We start from the raw sequence: 10,765 nt of genomic DNA, 5'->3' as shown, positions 1-10,765 counted from the left end.
AGTTAGATGATACTTTGACAGATATTAAAAACTGTATATTCTCTATCCATCTTCATCCGCTTTTCCGGAGTTTGGTCGCGGGGGAAACAGTCTAAGGAGGGATACCCATACTTCCCTGACACCTCTTCCAGTTCCTCCAGGGAGATCCCGAGGCATTCCCAGGCCAGCCAAGAGACATAGTCCCTCCAGCATGTCCTAGGTCTTCCCCGAGGTCTCTTTTCTGGATCACTCTATGGAGGAAACTCATTTTAGCTGATTGTATCAGGATCTTGCCTTTCGGTCATGACCCAAAGCTCATGACAATAGGTGAGAGTAGGAACATAGATTCACCGATAAATCAAGAGCTTCGTCTTATGACTCAGCTTCTTCTTCACCATGACAGACCTATACAGCGACTGCATCACAGCACAAGCTGCACCAATCTGTCTGTCAATCTTACATTCCATCCTTCCTTCACTCGTAAATAAGACCCCAAGGTACTTAAACTCAGTGACGTGTGGTAAAGCTCATGGCTGGTGAGGCACCGACGTCATCATGATCACGTGATCAGATTTACAAACTTACGAAACTACAGTGTAGCTTATTCACCATTTAATTAGCAACAGTGAGTGGGTTATGTTAAAGTCTATTTGCAGAAATGTTTACACATACAAACTGTAACACACACAAATAAGCATATTTGATTAAAAAAACGTAATGTTGTTACCTACCTGTTAATATGTCAGGTTTACTTATAAATGAAGTCCATGTGCCGCTCCCTCTGAGCAAACGCATCAATAACTTGTTTGTAGGAATTGTCAGTATCTTCCTTCAGTTTGTAATATGTAATCCTCCATTTGAATAGGCCGTGCCTCACCTGCCTCCCCTGACCACACGTCACTGCTTAAACTTCTCCACTTGGGGCAAAGACTATCCACCAACCTGAAGAGGGCACACCAGCCTTTTCCGGTCGAGAACCATGGCCTTGGATTTAGAGGTGCTGATCCTCATCCCACTCGCGTCACACTCAGCTGCAAACAGTGCCAGTGCATGCTGAAGGTTCAGGTTTGATGAGGCCTACAGGACGTTGTATGCAAAAAGCAGAGATGAAATCCTTTGGTCCCCAAACCAGACTCCATGGTTTGCCTAGCTGAGCCTAGAAATTCTGTCCATAAAGATTATGAACAGAACCGGGGATTGGGCAGCCCTGCCTAAGTCCAACATTCACCTGGAACAGGTCTGACTTCGGCAATGCCATCGAAGCTGCGGCTTTGGTCATACAGGAACTGGACAGCCCACAGCAAAGTGCCCCAAACCCCATACTCCCGAAGTACTCCCCACAAGATACTATGAGGGACACTAGAATGTCTTCTCCAGATCCACAAAGCACATGTGGACTGGTTGGGAAAAATCCCATGAACCCTCAAGCACTCAACGGATGTGTACATAGAGCTGGTCCAGTGTTCTGTGCCTGCGACAAAAACTGCATTTTTCTCCTGAATCCACGGTTCAACTATAGGTCTAATCTTCCTCTCCAGTACCCTGGAATAGACTTTCTCCGGGAGGTTGAGGAGTGTGATCCTCCTATCGTTGGAACACACCCTCCAGTCCCCCTTTTTTAAAAGAGGGACCACCACCCTGGTCTGCCAATCCAGAGGTATTGTCCGTGACTGCCATGCGATGTTACAGAGATGTGCTAACCATGACAGTCCTTGCACATCCACGGACTTGAGGTACTCAGGGCCAATCTTATCCACCCCCGGTGCTTTGCCACCAAGGAGTTTGGCAACCACTTCGGTGACTCCTGCTTGGGTGATGGACGAGTCCACCTCTGAGACCTTAGCCTCTGCTTCCTCTGTGTAAGACATGGTAGCGGGATTGATGAGATTCTCGGTGTTCTTTCCAACGCCAGACAATATCCTCAGTCTAGGTCAGCAGCTCTCCGCCTCTACTGTAAACAGTTTTGGCTGTGCACCACTTTCCCTTCTTGAGTCGCCAAATAGTTTGCCAGAATGTTTTCGAGGTTGACCAATAGTCTTCCTCCATGGTCTCCCTGAACTCCTCCCAGACCCAAGTTTTTGCCTCTGCGACTACTCGAGTTGCAGTACGCCTGGCCTGCCTGTACCAGAGTCCTACAATTCAACAAGATTTGATAGGACTCCTTCTGCAGCTTGATGGCATCCCTTACTTCCAGTGTCCACCACCAGGTATACTGCACTGCTGTTTGGCCCGTAGGCTGAAACAACAATGAGACACTTGTCCCCAACCTGAAGGCGCAGGGATGTGATCCTCTCGTTCACCGTGGTGAACGCCAACATATGATGGCTGAGCTGTGCGGCTATAAGCAAGCCCACACCAGCCTGCCGCCTCTCACCTTGGGCAACACCAGAAAAGTGGAGGGTTCAGCCCCTCTCAAGGGTTTGGGTTCCAGAGCCCAAGCTGTAGGTAGACGTGAGCCCGACTATATCTACTCAATACTTCAACTTCCTTTCCCACCAGCAAGGTGACATTCCATGTCCCTAGAGCTAGACTCTGTCTGAGGATTGGGTTGTTGAGCCCCATGCTGTCAACTGCCACCCAATCCACACTGCACCTGTCCCCTATGGTTTTACTCGGCGGGTGGTGAGTCCACCCACATCATCCTTTCGGGATGAGCCAGGCTGGGCGCCATGGGTAAAGGCCCGACCACCAAGCCCAATCCCGGGCGTTGCTCCAGGGTGGGGCTCCAGTTGTGTCATACCAAGCAATATCATCCTTGATATTTTTGTTATCGTCGGGGTTTTGGTACTGCTCTTAGGCTGGCCTGTCATCCAGGACCTGATTGCAAAGGGAAACCCTAGCAGAAGCATAAAGCCCCTGACAACATAGTTCCTGGGATCATTCAGACACACAAACTCCCCCACCACTATAAGGTGGCAGTTCTTGGGGAGACTGTATATTCTCTTTCCAAATAAATACAGTGGTACCTCTACTTACAAAATTAATTGGTTCCGGAAGAAATTACGTAAGTAGAAAATTTCGTAAGGAGAGACGTGTTTTCCATGCAAATGCCCTAATCCGTTCCAAGCCCCCAAAAATTCTGACATAAATGTTTTAAAAAGCATAAAAATGCATCAAATCATGTAACAAATACATGTTACAGTTAGATTATTACACAAAAAATGCGAGTTGTGCATAACGTAAAAAACAAAGAATAGAGTAAAGAATAAAAATGATGGTCATTTACCTTTTAACTGCTGTCCTGGTTGTTTTTTGCCCTCTTTGGTTCATTCGCTCCTGCCTCACGATGCCGCAAAACAGAGTGAATTCCAGTCCTCCTTTGAAACTTCTCCAACCACCCCACGTGATGCCTTACACTCCTTAAACTACCTTTAAAGTGTCGATTGTAGATGCGTTACGGCCATAATCTTTGGCGAGCTCAACCAAATGCATCCCTTTCTCATGCTTTCTATTATCTCTTCCTTTTTTTAGTATGGACAAAAAAACTTTTCTTCGTCTTTTCTTTTCCTCTTTTCTCCGTCACTTTCTTGGGATCCATAGCGAATACGTACTCAAAAAGTTATTACTGTATATTTGCGCAAAACTATCAGACTTACCTCACAGGTCGAGTGCCGAATGCCGAAGACACCACATAACCACCGATCTAGCTCCACACAGAGGTGGAGTGGCATCCCTCTTAGCCAATGGGATGCCGAAGATACGTAATAGGTAATAGCCAATGGCAGAGCAGCTATGAGAATGTTGCGTTCAAGAACCTGTGGGAGATTCGAGAATCAGCCGATACTGTGTTTTTACATTACGTAAGTCAAAATTTCTTTCGTAAGTAGAGGCAATATTTTCCTGCTGAGAAATTTCGTAAGTAGAAAATTTTGTAACTGGAGACATTCGTAAGTAGAGGTATCACTGTATCAGTATTTTAAACTCACTTTTAGATTTAGACTGTAAGGTGTATTTACTGATAAAAATACTGTTTGGATATAACATACTTGGAACGTCACAAATGCGTATGAGTGTGTGTTATATATATACAGTGTGTGTGTGTGTGTGTGTGTGTGTGTGTGTGTGTGTGTGTGTGTGTGTGTGTGTGTGTGTGTGTGTGTGTGTCTGTGTGTCTGTGTGTCTGTGTGTCTGTGTGTCTGTGTGTGTACTGTATATATACACACACACGGATACACATGCCTCTCACCCATTGTCAGCTGTGGTAGACTTCAGCAACACCCCGTGAACCACAAATGCGAAAAGCAACTGAGGACGAGTTGATTACGGTCGTCTCCTCCTACCTGTCTAATTGTGTACATTTAGTAATGCTGGTGATGTCTTACTGCAGCATCTTTGCTGAGCAATAGATATAAAATGAACAGGCCAGATAGAAAAAGGAATAAGAACATTGATCGATTAAAATAAAACAACTTAAATAAGGATCGAAAAATAGAATATATATTTTGATTATAAATAGTATTAAATTGTTTTCAATTCGTACAATTCTCTGCCATGTGCATCTTTGACCTAACCCCCACCTCCCCAAAATGCCCCCTGTATTTGTGCATAAATTATTGATTAAAAAAAATAAATTATCCAGTGTATGCAGGGGACCTCTGTAGCATAAACACAATGAAGCATACATTACTGAATAGCTCTATTTAATATAGGCTTCATGTTCATGCATAACTTAATAAAATGTACACATGTATGCATATCCAAATATATTCATGCATATATCCATATATAACATATAGGGTGCCCTGTGATATTTGGCTAAGTAAGACAAGACTCATTTTTTAAATTAACACCATGACACACAACCAGTTCAGTGACATCAACTAATTCAAATATGAGCAATCTCCAGAGAATGGTTTTTGAGAAGGAATGTAAACTTCTTCTCCGTGCTTGACAGTTTAATAAGCTACAACACTTCTGAGCTCACCTAGTCCCACAAGGCATGCTGTGTATGTGTGTGCGTGTGCGTGCGTGCCTGCGAGATAGATAGATAGATAGATAGATATAAATAGATAGATAGATAGATATAAATAGATAGATAGATAGATAGATAGATAGATAGATAGATAGATAGATAGATAGATAGATAGATAGATAGATAGATAGATAGATAGATAGATAGATAGATAGATAGATAGATAGATAGATAGATAGATAGACTCACACATCTAGAAAAAACAAATATATCACTGGCCTTCATGTCAGCCATCCAATCGTGACTGATTAAGTATTGGAATACGGGGAACATGCAATGAGCATCATTTAATGAGGCGATTGGATAGAAAACCAGCACTACATAGAGTGCCAAGAAATAGAATTGAGGAACATTGCTGTGTTTGGCCACAAGCACCTCTTGTCCTACAAAACCTGCATAACGTGTGAGGAAAATACTAGCGTGCCTTTTGGGATTATTGGAAGCTGAATGGTGCAATGTCAGTTTGCCGTCATCTTTGAGATGATGGTCTTATTACGCATTTAAATCATAAACTCAAAAGTATTTACTAAAAAGACTAAATAAAAAAAATTAAATGTCAGCTGATCAGATGATAGTGTAAAATCAATAACAGACTGAAAATTCATATTGTGGATTGACAATGAGTAGCTCTGTCTTCTTTACCCATTACAGTGATGGTGACCTATATGAGACTCTGGGAAAACATTTAAAGCAAACAGACACATTGATGGATGGAGGGAAGACCTGTTAACAAGCTACAATATTTTTCAAAAGCAATTAACATCAGCCTCTGTTTTGGAACAATGACAGTGTTTATGAGGCGACTCCCAAAACCATTCAGTGATTAATTACACGGTTGACACTGATTTGTGCTGCTTGCATTTTGCATGATGATCCAAGTGCTTTCTCCACAAGTAATGTGCAACATTCAAATGCAAAGTTTAGTTCCATAGTGCATTTGCACCTTTCAATCAGAAACACCGTCAACTATTGTTGTAATAATGTCAAGGCAGTTGTGTTTTGGAAGCGTGTGCTGATATCTCCTTGTCAGAGCCCACGCAGCTCAGGATTATAAAAACCAGAACTAATCACAGATATAGAAGAGGCACATTATGAGAACCTGTCCAATGGAAGCATACTGGTAAGTATGTCATTTATTACTTATAGACAAGGAGAAGGTGAGGTGATAAATCCACAGAATGAGCTGGGTGCTGGAATTACTAAATGACAAAGGAGCTGAATGAAGAGCTGGCAGCTTCAATGAGCCGCTTGGCATCAAATGCTGAAAGTAATTAGCGCTAACTAGGTTCACCTAATGGCTAGCTGATTTGGCATTGTGAACCTGTGTGTAAATGTGTATATATTTTCTTTAAATTTAACACCTCGCATATACAAATGAATAATAATGGGTTTGACTATTCATTAATTTAAGCAGCTTCTTATAGCTGCTGGACGTCTACACGCTGCTCTGTTTGCATAATAGGAAGAACATCTAGTTTTCAAATCACCTTGTATTATCTGTATTTATAAGGCTTGACATCACCTGTTACTCAGACCTGGGGACACACACACACACATATACATTCAACCAAGGTGCAGTTCAACAAATGTAGGAGAAACGTCTCTGGTTATAAAGGGTCAAAAGGGTCACAGTCATTAGGTGCAAAGACAAAACGAAGGTATGGACGCACACAACAGCCTAAAAACAATAGGGTAACTACTGAACTCTTCAAACTTCACTATTGTCTCCGTGAACTGCATTGGGTAGATGGACTGCATCACTTGGGAGAAGGGGCGCGGAACATACCATTCCTAAGGAGAGGGGTGGAGTAGTCCAAGTGCTGCCGGCCTTTTTAACAGAGACTGTTGTCAGTCCAACATGACACTCACATGCATGTGTTTGCACAGTGAAGTGCAACATTACGGAAGCGGCACCTCTTGAAGATCGAGTTTGTCGTTCAAAGTCACCTCTGGAGATTAATGGAGTTGTGTGATAACAATCTCTCATTCATGTTCAAATTCTCCTGGCAACCTTGGAGCCTCATGTCCATAGTTTTAACGCCGAATGCTGCAGGGAGTGCAGAATTTGTAAATAAATAAATAAATAAATAAATATTTTGGGTTCAAATTTATGAACGGATCAATGCTCAACCATCTTAAAACATGCAATCTTTAAATGTCTACCCAATGCACCATTCCTCTATGGTCTGTTCTACAGCTATTTTTATTGTGCAATGGTTATTAATTTACATACAGTTCTTCACAAGTTGACAAGTCTTCAGTCATTTCATCTGGGACCGATTATCAAAAGCAGCTGAGACATACTCACATCGCAGTGTCAGTTTTTCCAGAGCTCATAATTATTAGCTGGAGGACATCATTATGGTGGCTCAAGTAATTACTGAAAGGAAGCACTTGGTAACTGCAGAAAATGTAAAAATGGACCTTTTGTGCTTGACTCACATTTAGCCTCGTTCTTCATAAAGGTAAGACGACTCAATTAAATACAAAATTCATTGATAACTGATACAAGTTTCATGTTTAGATGGTAACATATGAAGCAAATATTCTGAAAGAAATAAATGAGGGGGCACTTTCACAGCAGGTGGTCCAGATGTTGTGGTCAGGGGGGCCATGAAGTTTCAGGGTATTTGAATATTTTCACCCTAAAAACTAAAAGGGCACACGAAGGTTTTGCAAAGCTTTGCCACTGTGCTTTTTAATTTAATTATACTAATCCAATTATTACCATGACTGGAATTAAGTTAGCCTAACTTAATAAGGTCAGATTAATTTAGACAGGAGCAAATAAAATAAAGTTTTATTCAGATCACTTAAACACTTTATTTCCAATCATCCTGTCAAGTTTCATGAAAATCGAACACACAGTTTTTGTGTGATCCTTGCTAACAGACATACCAGCGCTGGTGGAATCATCACCTCCTTGATGAAGCAAACAAGACTCCATTTGTGGTTCACAGGCTCCTTGGCAGAACCGGCCAGCAACTCTGCCTCTCCTCACCCACAGGAGCTCACAGCAAATCAAGTTTATTACAGCCTCTAATTACAATTACTGTCTCAAAGGGCTTCACACTGAAACAATAAATGAAAATGATAAATGGAAATGGCGCATGAACCTTAAGACCATCATCAACAATAATGAGAAATCCTCCCACAGCAACTTAATTAGGGTTAAGATACACGAAACCTCACGGTGGACCTTGCAGAGGAATCTCACACACCCCACTTTCCCTTAGAGAAAAACCATACAGTAACGCAATGCGTGAATTAGATGAAGCAAGCTTTCAACAGGTTATTTGACTTCCTGTTATAATGAACGTAATTAATATTGAGGAAAATCTGAACTGCAATTGTTTCTCTTTCTTCATTGAATACAATGAAGAAAAGGCTGTGAAAAGCCTTTAGATTCGCCATTTGTGGTTTTAAAATGGTCAACATTTGTAAACTGATTGAAAATCAAGGTATTTTCAAAATAAGGGAAACAGAAGTATAAAATATCTTGACTTAAAAGCGGTAAACCCATTCAGTAATTGATTGCCTATCATACTAAATCCATTCAAGATCAATTACTAAAGTAACCTGAAGGTTTTGGCCTATAGTCTGAGTTGATGTAATGACTTAAACCTCAAAGGACTTCATTTGAAAGACTTGTTCATTTATTACTCATGAATATTAAGTGTTCCTTTGGTTAACCACTCGCTAAGCAGTCTGCCTGCATGAGCCTCCGGGGCATGGACATAAACAGTTCTGTCAGAGAAAATACTTCCCATAGCACAAATGCTGTGACGCTCATAGTTAGGAGCATAGGCTAGCAGCATAATGTTCACATTAAAAAGCGATGTTTAACTAATGTTCTGTTAAGGTTTAAAGTGTGACATTTTTGGGTTTCAGGATTGTGTGACTGTACGCTTTAGGTTTATGAGAAATGATTGACCGTCCTCGTGCGTTGGTAAAAAGTGCTATCTGGTATAGAGTTGGGACACAGGTGCTGTCCTGATAAAGGAATGACTGCGTCTCTCTCTCCATTCTTCTAAACAAAATCACTGCAATATTCTGCTCTGTTTAATCTGGTGGAGGATTAAAAATTGAAAAAATGACATTACAGGACCCTGTTGCTGTTAGTATCCTATGTGTGTTAGTAAAAACTAGTCAGTTTAGCTAACCACTGGATTATGCTTTTCACTAGTTAACAAACGCATTAATGTTGTTCAGGCCAACGTGGCATTAGATGGATGGATAGATGATAGATACAAATAGTTTGAGAGAGAGAGAGAGAGAGAGAGAGAGAGAGAGAGAGAGAGCAGACAGAACCAGGTGAGAAAAGACAGGTGGTGATATATAGATTGTTACACTGGCAAAGCAGTTATTGATTAGATGGAGGGGAAATAGGCCACCAAACCAGAGCATCAGAATCTGAAGATGCTCATTTTGACTGATGGAAGAAAAACACAACATCAGTTTGGTTCACAAAAAACAGCCAAAATTGTTCCAGGCCTTTAGACGGGTATAGAGCATTCACCTAGAAGAAGTGCTGCTTTTTGTTTTGCTTGTAGAGTGTTTTGGAAAAAATCTCAGAATCCGACTGAATGTTGGTGTCAAGAAATGGGAAAAGGCACTCAGTATGTTTCATACAGGATACGAGCACTTGGATTCCAGTAGGACTAAAAACCCCTTTCTCTTGGCACACAATATGTACTTGGAACGCATTTACCCTGAGAGGATTTAACAAAGGGAGCGACTCTATAGCTTCTGATTGTGTGTATTGAGTCATGCTAATGGTGTATTACTGCAGTATCTTTGCTGAATGACTCATTTAAACTAAAAGACGAAATAGAAATAAAACTAAACAGGCCTAATAGAAAAAAAGTCTTAGACTTGCATAATATAGATGTAAAGTATAAATAACATTAAATACAATGGAGACAAATGTAGGTTTAGTAGATTAATTAAGTCTTCAATATTGTTGTGTGTACGTTTAAGTCACATTGTGTTGTTTTATGTGTCTACTTCCCACCTTGTTATATAAACATTGACAGTTCATTTCATCATCCATGATAACATGATGAAATGAGAAATGTTTTATGTGATAGAATGCGGTCGGCGCAATTCTCTACCATTAACATTTTAGCCAGCCTTCCACAGGCAGGGCAGCAACAGAAAATTCTACATGCACAAACATCTAACCTATACCTTTACATCTTACCCCCCCTCCCCCTCCCAAATAAAAAGCTCTGACCATAGATCAATAGTAAAGCCCCTGCTCTACTTCCTGTCTGTATTTTTGCTTTAGAACTGTGTGGCAAAAAAAAAAAGAAGTAAAATTCAGAAAACACAGCGGGGGTGAGGGGGGGGTGCTTTCAAAGTAAGAAAACAAGCCGTCAGAAGATAGCCAAGGAGCAAAAATGTTTAAATTAATAATTAGACACGCAGATCTGTGACATTCCATTTTAAAGATCTGTTTTTGTCTGTTTTTGCCTGTTGTAATTTTTCTCTGTTCAAGTCTATTAAAAATAGAACAAAAAGCAGGTCGGTAGACTGCTGCAAAGAGCATCCACACAAAAACACCTGGGAGTTGTCGGTGCAGTCTGGAACGGAGGTTAGAGGGTGTCGTTACATGCCTTGCGCAAGGGCACCTTGAGAACAAGTGTCTCATTTGTCTTTCTCCCCCCCCCATTTTTTCCAGTTTGTATGATTAGTCCACACTCCCCCCAAGGTCAGAGAGTGGGACTGATCTGCTCCCATCTCCTGCTACTGCAATGACTCAGATGAGACAGCTGGATCTCTGTCAGTAGCGGCGCAGAAGCGCGGCGTCTC

Source organism: Antennarius striatus, chromosome 13 (genome assembly GCF_040054535.1).
Source record: "Antennarius striatus isolate MH-2024 chromosome 13, ASM4005453v1, whole genome shotgun sequence".
Taxonomy (NCBI): Eukaryota; Metazoa; Chordata; class Actinopteri; order Lophiiformes; family Antennariidae; genus Antennarius; species Antennarius striatus.
The sequence above is the reverse complement of the archived record's forward strand: the minus strand, read 5'-3'. Positions refer to the sequence as shown.